Raw genomic sequence first — 18,449 nt, forward strand, 5'->3', positions numbered from 1 at the left:
TAATTATTCAAATAACTTTATCCTTATTTTCTTTCTTTAAGCTTTCTTATATCTATTTCCCTTATGAATTTCTACGTCACATTCAGATATCCCATATTTTATCTCAATCCATATTCTTATAATTTCATCATTCATATCTTGTTTCATGGAGTTTATATTTTATTGAATTTCAGCAGGCTAAAAATTTATTTTATAGAAAATTATTTAGCATTGTTATACCCTTATGTCTGCCTGTTAAGCACTACATCTTCTCCTTCTCTGGCTCACATAGGTATTTTTCTATCTTCTCATATAAATGCTAATACTTTCTCTCTGTCTCTGAAGTTGCCCTACAATGGGTTGTTCAGATTCTCCTTGAATTCTCACACTGTTCACCCAAGTTGCGTTTGAATCACCTTCTTAGTTTCCATGTCAGAAGATTGATTTGTAAGACCAATTATAGAGAATGGACTTAAGCACATGGGAAGGGGTAAGGGTAAGCTGGGATGAAGTGAAAGAGTGGCATAGACTAATAAATACTACCAAATGTAGAATAGATAGCTAGTGCGAAGCAGTCACATAGCACAGGGAGATCAGCTTGGTGCTTGGTGATCACCTAGAGGGGTGGGATAGGGAGGATGGGAGGGAGACCCAAGAGGGAGGAGATATGGGAATATATGCATATGTATAGCTGATTCACTTTGTTATAAAGCAGAAACTAACACATCATTGTAAAGTAATTATACTCCAATAAAGATGTTTTAAAAAAAATTTCCATTACCTGAAAGACATGAAGAGTTAGGGCAATGGGCGTATCTGGCAGGTCAGTCTTTGCTGTGATTTTTTTTTTTTTTTTTTGTAGTTATAGAATTCTTCCTATTTTACTACAGACACCTTGCTAGCCTAGTTTGTATTGGTACCTGAGGCTAGAATTATGCGGCTTTCGGTACAATTTCACACTGAGTCCTTTAACAGCAGATCCTTCCTGTGGAGAATATCCTATCCTGCATGATCCTTTTCTTAGGATGACTTGGCTTGAGGGTTCCACTAATGTGACACTGTTAGACTCTGTAAATCTACTACATATGTTCATATATATTTGAACTTCAGTATTGGGCAGAGTTTTACTTTTTCCCATGGGGAACCTACTCCTTTAGCAGGGGATCTAACTGTATATCTGTTGCAAATATTTATAAATATTCTGCCATAGTTAACAAAGTAGAATCCCATTCAGGAGACTTCAGTGTCAGATCTACTGATAGATATTCAACTCATATTGGATGATTAAGTCTTTTTTCTAGGATTCTTGGATTTCAGAATGCCAGAACTGCAAGATTGTGAGGGAAAACTCATGAAGCCCAGCTTCTGTGCATGTGGAGAAAGCTCTCTGCAGAATGATGGCAAGTGGGCACTGAGAGCTCACGGCCAGCAGGCTACTCTAATACCTACTCATCCCTCCTTATATGTGTATACGTCAACCAGGTGACTTCTATTATTACCAGGAGTCAATTGCATTTTTTCCCCACAAATGCCCCGATATTTTTTTGCATGTGTAATTATCAAATTTAATGGAATTATCAAATTTAATGCCCCGATATTTTTGCATGTGTAATTATCAAATTTAATGGAACTATTACTAAGTTCATAAGAGAATGAACTTAGTAATAGTTTTATTTGTTCTAAGTTAGTAACAATTCTTCTTAGTTATCCAAATTTAGTCACATTCAAAGCTATACCCTGCCCCTCTGGGCTGGAGTTATCTTAACCTATCCTCTCTTGCATTATACTATTTGGCAAACTCCAGTCTTACCCTTTGGGTCCTTTGCTTTAAAAATATTTTCTTAATGTTTAAATTTATTCAAATTAGGTTTCTGTAACATGAACATAGAAATACATGATAAATACACACAGGTAACCTCATGACACTCAGAGTGTGATATTATGAGTGAACATTAATATACAGTTACATCATTCTCAACATAAAATTGTCAATGACAAAATGGTTATTTTTCTTCCAAGGATTTTGTATATACAGAAGAAACCCTTAACTGACCTGCATTTAATAGGCTTTCTGATTATCCAGGGATCTCTAGTCCCTCTGTAACACCTGCAGCTGACTGATGCCTGTAATATTCTGGGTGCTCACGGCTGATAAGCTTCTCTCTAAACACCTACCCTCCATGTGTATACATCTATTAAGTAACTTCTATGATTGCCAATAACCTGTTTTATTGTTTCTCACAAAATGCCGATATTTTTATATTGCTATTTATGAAATGGAATGGACTATTATGCAAATTATAGAAATATAAATGTGAAAATATTTGTTGTTTTGATGAAGACAAAATTGACTATGTTGTAAAGGTTTGGTAGAAGCAAGTTGAATTCAGTGGGATTGAAACCACTGTAAATGATGGAAAAATTTTTGCTAAATTCTGGAAAATTTTGCATTCACATAAAACTGGGATTTTTTTAAAACTAGATTTTTAGATCTTAACTAGATTAAAGATGATTAAAACCCAAATCAACAGATCTATACTCTAAGAGGACTTGTCCTACTGTCAAAATATTGGTGAAAGAATATAGATTACATGTTTTAAGTTAAGGTATGTCTCTCTATTTTTTATAATTCTCAATTCTAACTAATTTTTAAATTAATTGAATAATTCTTATCCCCTGAGTTTTGCTACATTTTCTAAAAACATCATTAGACTTAGTAGAGCTCCATTAAATTTCTTAGTTTCCTTTCTCACACATACTCTGTATTTTTTATTTTCTATAGTATCTCTTTTAGCCCTTTAATTTTCAGTTCCAGAAATTGACAAACTATTTCATTGGATAAATATTACTAAGTACCATGTGTCACTATGTTTCTATTTCTGTTTAAGTTAATGTGATTAAATAGAAAGACTCTTATTCCTTATGAGAGGCAGTGTAGTGTAGACTTTTTAGAAGAGTCAAGGTAGAGTGGATCAGAGAATGTGCTGGGAATCAGGCTATCTGGCTATTTCAGTCTTGACTCTGCCATCTCCTAAACTGAGTGACTTTGGTCCATTTATGGTGGTTCTCTGTGCCTCATTTTTCCTTTGAGTAAAAAGAAGAAAGCTGTGTTACCTACTTCCTATGGCTGTTCTGAATATTAAATGAGTTAATACAGGTCCAGCCTTTTACAATACAGCCTCATTATCACTTAGCCAACTGCAAATCTAAAAATGTCCCAGGACACTTGTTGAGTTCTCAGATTTTGAAAACTAAACCTAAAATTTACAATAAGCAAATAGTTTTTCTTTCGTATATGTAATTAACAATATCCATGTGTTTGATAATATTTTGTTAATAATCTCTAAAAGTCACAAATGTGTGTGTGTGTGTGTGTGTGTGTGTGTGTGAAATACAGGAGCAAGTTAATTAGGAATGAGTACTTTTACATGAGGAAAGCTGCCTGGTAGGCTAAAACAACATCTTCATGGGGAAAATAATAAGTCCAATGGCTGGATTATCAAATGTAGCAGCTCAGTGGTTCAATTCATACCTGACAAGCTTCAAAGACGCTATGCAAATTCATCTCCCAGCTGCAAGGGTAATTAACATGGGTTTGTTGCAAGGACCTGTTCTTCTATCCATTCTTCTTCATGATTATTTTAGTAGCGTAACTATTGTCTGTAATTACTTAATCCACTCAGAGCAGATATAAAATTACCTTACTCTTGCGTGTAAAATAAGACTCTACCCTCTTCAAAATGCATGCTGTCTACTTGATATGCTAAGGTTGGCGCACCAGGTGGAGATGCAGGAAAACTGGATTCAGGCAGTACAGTTCTTTTCCACTCAGATTCTTGTTTGAACTGATCCCTTTGATATTCTTGGTGTTGCATACTTATTAGTGGATTTGCTGTTAATATTTCTTCTTGGTTCATTAGCGATGAAGTGTGTGTATGTGTGTGCATGGATGTGTGTGTGTGTGTGTGTGTGTGTGTGTGTGTGTCTACGTGTGTGTTTGTCTGTTGCAGGGGAGTTAGAGGAAGAGCATTCAGGCCATCACCAAGGCTGTCAGGCATAACTGAGCTTCTCTCTAGCCAGAGAAAGTCACACAAGCTCTTAGCTTGCATGTGATTGGATCACTAAGAATCATGTTTGGTGTTTCTCAAAGACTCATCAAAGTTCCTTAAGAGCTTACAGGATCTGATTCAAAGGGCAAGTTCACACAGCGTTACCCATTCAGCACTTGAATAGGGGCATCTCTGTGAAAGGATTTGCAGAAGCTCAGTACTTCAATGAAAACGAAAATAGCTGTGCTGATTATATGTTTTACAGACAATGTAGTCAGTTGTCTATGTTAGATTTTGTTAATTAAAATCTAATAAATATAAAATAAATTATACAGAGTTGATCTCAATATTGCATCTATTTAGAAATTGAACAATTTAAAAATCAATGGCTTACGGCAACAATCCTGTGTCTACCCTCATGTATCACTGATATAGAATAGTCCATTGCACGAATCTCCCATGGTTTATTTTTCCTTTTTTACTCTTAATGGAGATTTAAATTATTTCCATTATTTTTCCTTATTTCAAAGAAGGTTTTTATGTCTCTTTGTGCATAGATGTGAGTTTTTTCCTAGGGACTGCTAGGTTGATGGATGTGTGTTTCCAAATTTGCCAGATAGTGTCAATTACTCCCCAAATGGTTATGTACACTACCACCACCAACTGTGTGAATTCTTTTTGTTCCATGTACTCACCATCTCTTGGTATTGTCTGATATTTAAAATGTAGCCATAGGATTACATAATGAAATACCTTATCATTTTAATTTTATTTTCCTGATTACTGAGGTCAGTGAGCATTTGTTCAGCATTTATTGGTTTTGTAGGATTCCTCTTCTGTAAATTGCTCTATGTATCATTTGCCCTATTTTGAATGAATTGCTTTCATGTTTGTTTGTATTAATTTCTATGTTGGACCAATACATTTTGGTCTGTACCTTGTAATTTCGTATTTTAAGTGTCTTTTGATATGCAGCAATTTTGATTTTTTTGTTGACAAATTTGTCCATCTTTGCTTTTATTATTTTTGTTTTGGGGAAGTTGATTTAAAAAATCCCTTCCAAATTACAATGTCATAAATACAATTTCTTTATATCTTCTAAAAGTTTAAGGTTTTACTTTTTAAAGTTTATTTTGCTTAGAATTGATTTTTGTACATGATATGAGGTAGGAACAGAGTTTTTTTTTCTACTATGAAACCATTTGTCCCAATACCATTTATTGAATAATTCATTCTAATCTGCAATACCATCTCTGTTATAAACTGTTTCCTTTCATGCAGGGTTCAGTATACTGTATTTTGTAATATAGATCTCTTTTTTTTATCCTTGTAACAACTTCACAGTCTTAACTACTACAGCTTAAAATAAGCCTTGAAATCACCTCAGTGATTTTCAAAAAAGTTAAAGTTGTTCTTTGCCCTTTTTCACATACATTTTGGAATTGGTTTGTCAAACCCTAGTCAAAATCTTATGTGGAGTTTGATTGGAATTGCATTCAATGTACAGATTAATTTGGGGCAAAAGTGACATATTTTTAATTGGGTCTTCTTATCTAAGAATATAATTTTCCTACTTATAGAGTTTTATGTCGTCCAATAAAGTTTTATGCTTTTCTGTTATATTTCAGTTAGAGTTCTTCAGTGGGATCTATATTTTTATGCTATAGTAAATGAGATCTTTTAAATATTACATTTTCTAACATGTATTGCTTTGGAGTAGAAATTTATAAATTTGTCTTCTGTTCATCAATGTTCTTCAACTCTTATTAATTCTTGTTATTTTTTAATGTAGCCATCCTCAGATCATGGTGGTTTTGTTATTTCTTTTCTAGTTTCTATTTAGCTATGTGTGCCTTTATGTAATCTGACTCCATCAGCAAAATTCTCATAAACAATTTTGGATAATAGTGATTATGTCTATTTTGATCCTAATTTTCAAAACAATATTCCTGAAAACTCTACGTATATTTTTAGCAATTGAGTTTTGATAGATAGCCTTTACTACATTCAGTTTTGTTTATATTCATAGTTCCCTAAGATGGTTAATCATGAATAGGTGCTGATTTTTTAAACAAATTATTTTAATATAACTGGTGAGACAATTTTTCTCCTCTAATCTGCTAGGGTGGTGAATTATGTTGACATTCAATTATTAAAAAGCGCCTTGTATCCACTGGATAAACCCATCTTAATCATGATTCATTTAAAAAATAAAATAATACTTTTTTTTTTTTTTTTTGCTAAGATTGGTTTAAAATATTTTGATTCTGTTTTCATGCGTAAGGGAATAAAGTCCAATTTTCTTCCCTATTACTCATCATGATTTTTTTTTTAATAATTCTACAGCATTTATATTGATTGATTGATTGATTGGCTGTGTTGGGTCTTCGTTTCTGTGAGAGGGCTTTCTCTAGTTGCGGCAAGTGGGGGCCACTCTTCATCGTGGTGCACGAGCCTCTCACTGTCACGGCCTCTCTTGTTGCGGAGCACAGGCTCCAGACGCGCAGACTCAGCAGTTGTGGCTCACGGGCCCACTTGCTCAGCGGAATGTGGGATCTTCCCAGACCAGGGCTCGAACTTGTGTCCCCTGCACCAGCAGGCCGACTCTCAACCACTACGCCACCAGGGAAGCCCTCATCATGATTTTTATATCATGATAATTGTAGCTTCATAAATTGATTTGGGAAGTATTTCCTATTTTTCTTTTTACTGTAAGAATTTGTGTAAGGATAGAATTACATGTTCTCTGAAATTTTAGTAGAATGTCTACAGTATTTCCCCCTCCCCTAGTACCCTTAACCCTGCTATTTAACTCCAGTTACTTACCCAACTAGAATAGGTAGTGTGGTTCTGGAAATTACTAACATTTTAAAATAAGACTATTTAGAAATAATTTAAATAAGACTATTTACTTACTACACATATCATCTCCCTTGATAGTCTATTGTTATCTCCTTTTCATCTTATTCTGTCTTAAGGTCTCAATGGTTTGTTTACTTGTTTATGGACACAGAGGCATTAAAGACACATCTCAAATATTTCCTTTCCATCAAATTTATCCCATTAGGTTGTGCTAGAATGGCTATGGGATTTTGGGGAATCAGCCCAAGAGGAAGTTGATTCGATACATTTAGTTTGAGATTAGTGGGATACACTTTTGTGGTTTACAGTCAGTTTCATTTCTATTATATTGTTGCTAGCCACCCTGGTGTAAAAGTAGCTTCCAGGTATACTGCTATTGTGTCAACTTATGTAACGTGATCCAAAGTTGCAGGTTCACAGCTCATACTATAATGTAAATATGTCCTTTAGCAACTGGCACTGGGGCCATGTTGGCAGTGAGAGAGAAGCAATATTTATAATCGCAGAGCAAGAAGCTGGTCTGTTGGAAGTTCTACCCAGCATCAGATGCGTAAAATTATAAGTGTAACTGTTTCTCTGGAACACCCTGTAAAAAATAAAGAGCTGTTCTATTAAAAGTATAGAAGTATACTTGATAGAGCAATTATTATAAATACACCATATATTTTTCTGTTGTGAATCACACAAAATAGAATTTATAAATTATGTGTTTCAGTGCGTGTCTTAATGAGACTACAAAGGGTAGTGTGTTTTTGTGAGAAGATGGGTGTTTAATGTAGCCCAGTGTTTTAGATATATATTTCAGCATATATGACCTTGAAGTCTGGTGTATCTGGATAAAATTAAATGCAAGATTGCCACCAACACAGTCAACTGGCCTGAAGATGTACTATTTCCAGTGATCAAAATCTCACCTAAACCTATTAATGAGTCAATGTATTGAAAGAGTAACTTGATCATATAAAAAAAGAAATTTCTGTAAATCAGAGCAGAGTGGTAATTTTAAAATGTTGACTATGCCTTAATTTCAGATTAAATTTGTATATATACATTTTTCAAAAGTATTGATTATACAAAAATTCAAATGTAACAGAAAGCCAAAAGTTCAGCCCCCAAATAAAACTTGTAGCCTTAGAATGTCAGAAGTGTATCCTATTTTTGACAATGGGTGGTACAAAAAGCACAGCAGTCTGTACCTTAGTGGGCTGGAGGTGCAACTGCAGGCAGAAACCCAGCTTTCCTGAGAGCCTCTAGGAAGTATTCTCACTGCTCCCAGGCTTTCTTATGCTCTTTCAGCTTCAGACACTGCATGTGGTCAGCCTCTGTCACTGGGTCCAGGGTTGTGTTGACTTTCTCTACTAGATACCCATGCATCTCTCAGGGTCAAGCTGTTTTAATGATTTACTGTATTCTGATCCTCACCTTGGAGCTTTCTCCTGCTAGTCTCCTGGGTGTTTCCCAAACTACGAGAGAGAGAGCCCTGTACACGTTCTTCCTGCTGAGGCTTCTGTAGTGACCAAATTCTCACTGACATCAACCATCCTTCTGCCCAACAGTCATTTAGCTGAAGAGTAGCATATATATTGGAGATGGGGGTGGAGGAGTAGGGTATTAGGGTAGGCAAATGCTGGAAAGAAATCTCAAATGCCAAATCTTAGAATTGTAGCACAATAAGTGTATTTCTCTCTCATGCGAAAGTTCACTGTAGTCAACAGAGTCTGTGGGGAGCTTTGTGCTACACAGTCTTTTAAAGAACTGTGAATCTTCTGTGACAACCACAAAAGGTAGAAGATAAAAGGAGTGGAGGATTGTGTAAGGGAGTATTAGGCCAATTTGGAAGTCATATGCATGATATTGACCTATATTCCATTGATCAGAACTTACTCATGTATCTATAATTAAATCCACATGAGCTGGGGAATGTAGCCTTCCTGTCAACCCAGTAATAAAATTAATTAGATTTAGTGAATGCATAGCATTTTGTCTGGGAAAGGTAACAAGTCACAATCAGCATACCACCTTTTCAGAACCATGTCCTTCTTTTTTTCCCCATACAGATTGTTTTTAATAATGGAATAGAAAATAATTGGAGGATTATTAGATATATGATAGGTAGACTGGATAATATTATAGTAGTAGATATGTGAAATAAAGCCTGAACTGGCCAAGTGATGATATAAATAAAAGTGGTAGAAGGATGGGGTAAGTTATTAAACAGGTTCAGAGAGGAGTTGGAAACTTATTGGACCCAAGGACCAAATAAGAGAGAGAAGATTCATTTATAACTGTAAAGTTTACTGATGGGTGGAATGATGCTAACATAAATGGAAATGAAGAGCATAAAAGAAAGAGAGTACTTCAGTTGAAATTGATGAGCTCCATTTTGTAAATAACAGACTTGAACTTTCAGAAGGACTACAGAAGGTAGTGTCCAGCAGGTCCAGAGAAATGTACTGGAGTTTAATTAAGCAGGACTGGGGCTAGAGATTTGATTAATTGTTTGCATAAGCGTGAGAGCTTAATTCATGCAATTGTTAAGGGAGATACTGTAGAAGCATAATAAAGGAAGGCTGAAAGTGGTAAATTTATAGAGGAATTCATGGAGAAGAAAAAAGGAAAGAGAATTAGAAAGAATAGCATTTGCTTCTTTCTGATTAACAAGAGGGGCAACTGCAGCCCATGGCTGTGGAGAAAGAGGTAAAAAATGTAAGATGTTAATTTTCTTGGGGTAGAGAGAGATCAGTTCAAGATTAGAAACAAAAATCTTTAATCTTGATTGTCTTAATGTTTTTACTTCTTTTCTGCTGAAGGAATCTTTGCTATCTTAGTTTCTTCAATGGTTTGATGAGATTTTCCAAAAAAATGTGTATTAGTCATTTGGGAAAGGATCCTCATTTTATTATGAAATTATTTTCAATTTATACCCTAAAAAAGAAGCACTGGATTTATCTGATCTAATAATCTGTTTTTGGTTTCACATATCTATTTTACAGGAGGCAAATGGCAACACACGAACAGTAGGCTGTTCATGAAGAAAGGCCCTGTAAAGGTGGAAGATGAAAGGTAATTGATCATTCAGAAATATTACATTGTGCACTATAGTTAACCACATAAATTAATTATGACATGCTATTGTTTCAAAATTAGTATAGTAGTTAAGAGGCATTATTAGGATTTTAATACACATGCATTCAAGAAGCATTTATTGAAAATTTGTTTTGTTCTGAGCATTGTTCTAGAACCTGGAGATATGTAGGCAGATATGATACAGACTCTACATGCAAGGAGTTGTAATCCACCCGGGAAATCAGTCCATATATGAATAATTACTTTGCAGTGTAATAAATGCTTGTAGAAATGTATCAGGATGCTGAAGAAACTCAGGACTAATTTATTCTCTCAACATACTATTGAGGTTGTTTAGCTTGAAGGAAAGATATACAGGTGCTCCATGGCTTTATCTTGTCATCACTGCTAGTGAGGAGCAGGAAAGTTTTCTTCTATGAAACCACCAGCGGTTTGATGTCTATTGTTTATATACATATATTTGGCAGTACTGGAGGGTGACATTTAGGAATGTGGTTAAAAATTTTGGCCAATAGATGAGGATAATGAGACAGTCAAGAAGAGGAAGAACCACAAATTATAGCAGGCTTTGGAAAATTCCTCAATCACACAAAGCACATTCAGCATGAAAGCCTTAGAGCGGCATTTTTCCTACCCACACACATATAAAAAACCTGTTTCTATCGCAGTATTTCTACTGCAAAATGCTATATGTTGACATAGTTGTTGCTTATTGAGAGTGTTGTATTTTGTTTTATTTAAATATATTTAAAGAAATTGCTTCTTCACTTTCCTGTGATTCTTAGGGATAAAATATATTCTGGATATAAATTATTTCTAAATTTGGGTTCACTGGGTGGGAATAACAAAAAGAAATAGCCAGTGTTTGTCACAGTAATTTTTCAAATGATAGTATCTTTCGATCATATCAGTTTGTAGAATTACTTCAGTGAAAGAAAATGTCTATGCCAAACATTTTCTCGCAGTCTGGACCAAGAGTCTAAGATGAATTGGATTAAGAAGGGGTGGGAGAGCAAACTCTTGGCTGTATTTGTTGCATGCTTGTCTTTTACAATATGCAACATATAGAGAAAAATACAAATACCCACTTCTCTAATGTCAATTTTAACTCCAGAGTATTTCGGACCTGGTATTCAGGGTTACTAAGATTTAAAAAATTATTTTTTATTCATTCATTCATTTGTCATTCAACAGTGTTGAATTAAACATTTCTTACTGTATTTAAAAATAGAAATAAATAAAGAACCAGGTAGACATGGTTATTTGACCATGGAGTTTAAAGTCGAGCAGGTAAGACGAACAAAAATAAAATTGAAATAAGTGTAATAAGTGTTTTGACGAAGGAGAACCAGCTGCTATGGGAGCACATAGCACCAAATCTGGTTTGTGTGTGTGTGAATGTTTGTGGTGTGTGTATGTGTGTGCATGTTTGTGGTGTGCGTGCAGATGCACATCAGGACTTTTCCCAGGAGGAATGATGCTCATGCTGATATATTAAAAATGAATAAGAAATAGTAAAAGGTAGAATATAGGCTTGATCACCTATGGTGTGCAGGGGACATGGGACAATAAAAGGAGCAATGGCATTGAAAGTGATCATTGCTTATGTGTCCTCAGGTAGATAATTTAACATTCAGATTATGCATAATTTAAGTATCTTGTTAGCTTGAAATTCAGTGACTATTGAATTAATCCTGAGTGGTTAAAAAATTTTTTTCTGCTCTGCAAATTTTATGATTCCTGATTGACTCAACACTTCACAGTTACAACTTATCCATTTTAATTCTGAAGACTGTACAATAGTAAGAAAGAATTTCTATCTAGGGGCAAGTTGAAAATTCTCATTGACCATAAAGCTAGAAATTCGATAAAAGGAGAGTTTTGACTTCCAAAAATGTGTTGTCTGGAAAAATATACTTCTGCAGTTTAGATTTCTTTGGTACAGTAGAATAAATAGAGGGCATGAGTTCTAGGATGGGGATGAAATGCAGTTTCTTTCAAGGTCTGAAGTGGAGAAGAGTTTGGTAGGAGAGCAAGCGATGGTGATACTGATGTGAATTCTGATCACCGAACTAATCCAACCAGCAGGGGATTTATTTCTGTCATGTTATGAGAAGCATATCTAGGGAGAGAAGAGGAAAATATTAGAATCTATACTTTCATTCAATATTTGTTCCACAAATATTTACCGAGTATTTTTTGTTTGACAGATACCATGCTAGGCACTTAAGGAGTTCAGAGTCCAGTGGGGGATATGAAAAGATTAATTATTTCATCAATGATAATAATAATAATAATAACTAATGCTAAGTGAGTGCTTGCTGGGTTGGAGATCCTGTGCTTAGTCCTTCACGTGGCTTCTCTGAGTCAGTCCTCACAAAGAGTATCAGAGATGAGTGCTATTGTTAACCTAATTTTATAGAAACGTAAACTGAGGCGAGGGCAGTGAGATCAGTATTGTATCTGAGGTCACTCAAGTAGTAACAGGAACTGCTATGAAAGAAGTAAATGCAAGGCTTTTTTGCGTGTGAATTTTTAAATAAATATTTCATTTTTGAATATGTTTAGACATACAAAGATAGTCCAGGGATATATATTCTTCATTCAGTTTTAGGTGTGAGAGTCCCCTAATGTTATTATCTTATATTTCTGTGGTACATTTGTCTAAACTAAGAAATGCACATTGGTACATTGCTATTAACTGAACTGTAGGTTTATTCCAATGTTACTAGTTTTCTCCTTTTTTTCTGTTTCAAGATCCAGTCTAGGAGATCATGTTACTTCAGGCTATGTTTGAAGTCTAAAGGTAGTACACAAAGAGGGTCACTGAGTTAGTATGGGAGTGGCAGGAAGGATGATGTGAGGAAGAGACAGAGGAAGACTTCCAAAGAAGAGGTGTTGCTTGAACTTGGCCTTGAAAGTTCAGAAAGAATTATTCAAGCAAAAAGCTATGGGAAGAGCATTGAAGACAAAAAGAAAAAAGGGTAAAAATTATGTTATAATAGGGTGAGTTGTGAGTAGTTCAAAATGGTGGAAGCAAGTCATTTATTTAGAAAAATAACAGGAAGATGAGACTAGGGAGTTAAGCCAGGGTGTAAAGTTAAAGGCTTTAATTACCAGGTTCAAGAATTTTCACTTTATATTACAGGTTTTCAAAGCCATGGAAAAACTTAAGCAGAGGAATAATAGGTTATCATGTTTGAAAGCTCCATTTTGTAGTATTACGGAGGTATAAACATTGGATTGGCCAAGAGAGATTATTTAGGATTTATTACCATAGTCTGGGTGAGAAATAATGAAAACGGTGGAGAATTGAACAAAGTCCATGCCAGTAGATATGGAGAAGAGGATTCATAATTAAAAGATGGGAATAAATTTGCAAACATCACTTGAGAGAGATTAAGGGTTCAGGTTTACTCATTTGGTTGTTTGATCAATGGTTGTGCTATCCATCAAGATGGGAAATGAAGAAGGCAAATAGGAATGGGATTAAGATTATGAGTTTGAGGTTTTTTTTTTTTGCCTGCAACATTCCAAGGAGGGTTTATTTAAGAAAAACAGCTGAATATTGGTATGAACAGTAAGCCTCATGATGTTTTACCATCCCCTCAACCCATCCCTCTGTTGACTGAAGAAAAATGCCCAATCTACAAGTTATGAGTTAAATTTTATTCCAGGATCTTACTGAGGATTCTAGTCTGGGAGACATGTCTCAGAGAGCTCTGAGGAGCTGCTCCAAAGAGGTAAGGGAGGAGCCAGGATATATATGAGGTGTTTTTGCTGGACAAAACATGTAATTGAACATCAAAAGATTACTGTTAATCAGAAAAAAAAAAATGTATCTCAAGTTAATGATTTTAGTGCTTTTCTATGTATGGGAATATGCAAGAATCTGGGTTCATTGAAATTATTCCTTAGATATGCATCTTAACTATTTAGGACCAGTATCCAAAGCACAGAATGCTTCCTGTTTTTCTCTATCCTGAATTCCTGTCAGGGCACACTGTCAGTAGGCAACTGCAGTGGTTTGAGTTCAACTTTTGACATCTCTTTTCTGAAGGTTGTTTGGTACCTCCATTTGAAGAAACCCAATTGGCCATTGAAAATAAGGTTATGGGAAATCATATCTGGGATGATGATACAGATTGGGAATTCTGCATCATATTCATGGTGCTAAAGGCAAGCTCAGTGAGAACATATAGGGTGACAGTAATTGAGAATCTAGGATTAGAGGGAAAAACAATTAAGAATGAACTGGTGAGAGAGAAGAGGAAAACTAGTGAATGCTGGCAAAGACAGGAGAGAAGAGAATCTTAAAAGGGAAATGCAGTCATTTTGCCATATGCTTCACAGTTGTTGAATAAAATAACGAATGAGAGACACTTCTGGCTTCAGCTTCACTATGTAAAGGTCTTGGTAGTCATCACCTCTATACTTAACAACAAGATAAAAGCTGAGCAAACTAAAAATCAACCACTTTTTTTGGACCTATTAGAGACTGAGGTTACAGGGCAAATTTCCACACCCAAATCTGGAGGGTTAGGTGAATACAAAAAGTGAAGGCTGACATCTGTTGCCTGGAACAAGATCCACTGGAGCCATAAACTGGTAGGAAGATAAATCAGAATTTTGACAAATTGTGGAGGCTGAAGGTGAACTAGTCTGAGAGAAGAAATTCCCGAGACCCACACTTTCCTGGGTTATACCTCTAGGAACATCACTGTGTTCTCAAGGTAAAGAGCCAAGAAAGACCCCTTCACGGCTCTGGCAGCGGGTTGGGGGAAGTAACCATTGTGAAATAACAGAGCATTCTTCATTACAAAGGCCTACTCCAATTTAGAAAGCAAATACTTTACCAGAGCCTTATCCCACCCAAGTGTGGGTCATTTCCTAGATTCCAGCCCTCTCTAGCCCTTTTTGGGGTCTCACATAGGGGAAAATTACTAAGAAACATGTGATAAAGAAACAGCATAGGGACACAGGGCAATTAAAGGAATGATTTGTCATAAGATTGTAGAAAGTTTCCCTCCTCACAACAGGCTCCAATAAATAACAGTGGGTTCTGGCAGCAGGAGCTGCGAGAAATAGACCCTGTCTGAGAAGCAGCACAAGGAGAAACTCCAAAGTCAAAGGACAGACAAAAATAAGGATACTAGAGGACATTGAAGCCTCTTTCCTCTACAGGTATGGCAAATATTAAATACAACTCCTAGCTATATTAGCATAAAACCTTACACTAAAGACCTATTTACTTGAGTTCCTATTACCCAGTGTATCATGTTCATGTCCAGATTTCAACAAAAATCACAAGGTGACCTAAAAGGCAGTAAACAAAAACAAAAACAAATGAAGAAATACCAAAACTCACAGTTTGAAAAGACGAAGCAAGCATCAGCACCAGATTAAGACCCAGATTTTAGAATTAGCAGGTTGAGATTTAAAATAATATGAATACTGTGTTAAGGACTCTAATAGAAAAAGTAGACAACATGCAAGAACAGATGAGTAATATAAGCAAATATAAGCAAATATAAGCAATATAAGCAAAGAGATGGAAACTTTAAGGAGGAGTCAAAAAGAAGTGTTAGAAATCAAAAACACTATAAACAGAAATGAAGAATGCCTTTAATGTCTCATCAGTAGATTGGACAAGATGAAATTCAAACAGAAAAAAGGAATGGAAAAACAGAAGAGAATAAAAAGTTGTAGCATATGCATACTTGAAATACCAGATGGAGAAGAAAGAAAGGAACAGAAGAACTATTTGATATAATAATATGTAAGAATTTTCCAAAATTAATGACAGACATCAAACCATAGACCCAGGAAGCTCAGAAAACACCACACAGAATAAATACCAAAAATTTGACACCTAGGGACATCACATTCAAAGTGCAAAAACCAAACACAAAGAGAAAATTTTGAAAGAATGCAGCGGGGGTGGGGGAGAAATATCTTGCAAATAGTGGAATAAGGTTAAGAATAACAGTATTCTTCTCATAAGAAATCATGCAAGCAAGAAAAGAGTGAAGTATTTAAATAGTGGAAAGGAAAAGAAAATCCTACCAATCTAGAATTCTACATCCAGAGAAATTGGCCTTCAGAATGAAGGAAAGATAAAGATTCTCTCAGACACACAAAATTCAAGGAATTTCATTGTAGCAGTTCTGTCCTGTGAGAAATGGCAAAAGAAATTTTTCAGGGAGAAGGAAAATGATGTGATCAGAAACTTTAGTTACATAAAGAAAGGAAGAGCACTGGAGAAGAAATCAATGAAGGAAAGGTAAATATTTTATTTTTCTTACTCTTAATGGATCTAGTAACTGTTAAAAATAGTAATAGTAACAATGTATTGGATGACTATAGCATATGAATAAGTGAAATAAATGACTGCAACATCACAAGGAACAGTGTAGTAGCCTATAACAGAATATGACCCATTTCTACTCTCGTCCCTTATTCCCTTATGACAGAAGTGATTAGGTCATGATCAGACCCTCATGAATGGGATTAGTGCCCTTGTAAAAGAGGCCCCAGAAGTCTTCCTCACCCCTTCTGCCATGTTAGGTTACAATGAGAAGACAACTGCCCATGAGGAAGTGAGCCCTCACCAGACATTGCATCTAACAGCACCCTGATCTTGGACTTCCAGCCTCCAGAATTGAAAGAAATTTTTGTTGTGTATAAGCCACCCAGTCTGTGGTATTTTGTTATACCAGTCCAAATGGATGAAGACAAACAATTCCTAGCAGCCCATAGTATCATCCCAGATGTAGATGAGAAATCTGCAAGATCAGAGAGCCTTGGTAACTTGCTGAAAATCACACAGCCAGCTTGTGACAATATCAAATCTTAAGCTCAGGACTGTTCAGTTTCAAGGTTTGTGCTCTTTTCTCGGTATCGTCTGACCTTCCAGGCCATTGCTTTTGGACTGAGCCGATGGCACATTCTTAGGTAGTCTCAATTTTTAGCAATTGTGCTTTTTTTGACCCATAAGATAGGTAAGAAATACTTAAATAAAAATATTCTATATAAAACCGAATATTCTAGTTGTACACCCACTTTAAGTTTTCATCTGAACGTCTTTATCTTGGTGAGACACTTGAACACAACCTCAAGTCTTTTCAAAGCTGGAACAACTGACTGATTCTGTCAGCTCACTCCCAGTAAAACAGAAAATGAAGCACTGGAGTGAAAACAATTACCTCACTGAACTGCCCTCTCTTTGTTTTGCTGAGGCTATGTATTTTGTTTATAAAAATAGCCCTTTTCTTTCACCTTCCCAAGTTCCAGCTCCTCCCTAAGTAGCTTGTCCAGTTTAGGCTCTTCTCCAATATTCTGGCCTTTGTCTACACCATTCCCAGCCCCACGGAAGCTGGGGCTGAGGTGGTGACTTTCTCTAAAGCTCACATCTCACCGTGGCATCCTGCACTTGGCTTGCTGGCTCTGAGGCTGCTTTCTGTCCTGGCAACAAAACCTACATTCAGACACCCATCCCAAGAGTGGCCTTTGTATCTTCACACACTGCAGCCCTCACTCCAGGACATTTAGCTGTTCTGTTATCCATTGATGTGAAGTGACCTGAAGTACCTCGGGGAATGGGAAGGGCAAGGTCAGAGCACAATGGGCATGACCAGTCGGGATTTCCTTGAGAACGTGGCTTTCTCTCTTATTGTCGCTTCCTTATTCACTTCAGTGATCATCAGCAGGCACTCTAATTCCTACTCCGAAGAGAATTGTTTTACTTCTGTTCTTAATAAAAGTTTAATAGCTGATGATAGAGCACTTTGGTGAGAGCTCATGATTTTTATTTCACCTAATATACCGGCATATTATGCACTTGAGTCATCTGTGGGTTATTGTGAATAAAGCAAACAGCATATATTTACAGAATTGAGCAAACTGCATTTTATGATGCTATCCTCGAAACTTTCACACCCTGATCAGTAATAGCTCTTCCTCTCATTAGTGAGCATCAGTGAGATGCTCCCCTAATTAGCTATAAACTTACTGCTAAATAGCAGTCATTTCAAGTACTTTTCGTTATTAAAACAAATACCTGGAAATTACACTCTTAGTACAAAAATCAATCCAGTTCTAAGCCTAAATTTAAAGCAAACTTAACACCCTCACTCCTGCATGCAACATGCTATCAGCAGGTTTTCTTTGTAGTATTTGAGGACCTCTATCAAGCCAGGATCCACCAAAAACATATGTGGAGTCAAGAACTAGATAAAAGCATTTGCTCTATTTTTATTATTACTTTGGAAGAGAGGCACACTGACAACAATTTTGGGAAATGTGGAAATGCTAGTTTCAGTACCCCTGCTTGGATTCTGTTTTTCTAATCAGTGAATATCTGGGGACACTTACTCTGATCCCGTCATTGAAGCCATAGAGATGATGAAGATATTTTCTTGACTCTCGAGAAATTTACCATATTGCAGGGAGTGCGTTGAGGAAAGTAGGCAG

The 18,449-nt window shown here is 35.9% G+C and overlaps 1 long non-coding RNA gene across 1 annotated transcript in view; it reads left to right on the forward strand.

The window, feature by feature from the left end:
- The window catches only part of LOC307195356, a 141,829-nt gene that overhangs the window by 88,210 nt on the left and 35,170 nt on the right, over nucleotides 1–18,449 (forward strand). The window contains exon 3 of the long non-coding RNA XR_013830809.1: nucleotides 9,884–9,953. This is a non-coding gene — a long non-coding RNA (uncharacterized lncRNA). The remainder of the gene's footprint in view (nucleotides 1–9,883; nucleotides 9,954–18,449) is intronic.

The sequence above is a fragment of the Stenella coeruleoalba genome, assembly GCF_951394435.1.
Source record: "Stenella coeruleoalba genome assembly, chromosome: 12".
In the NCBI taxonomy this organism is placed as follows: Eukaryota; Metazoa; Chordata; class Mammalia; order Artiodactyla; family Delphinidae; genus Stenella; species Stenella coeruleoalba.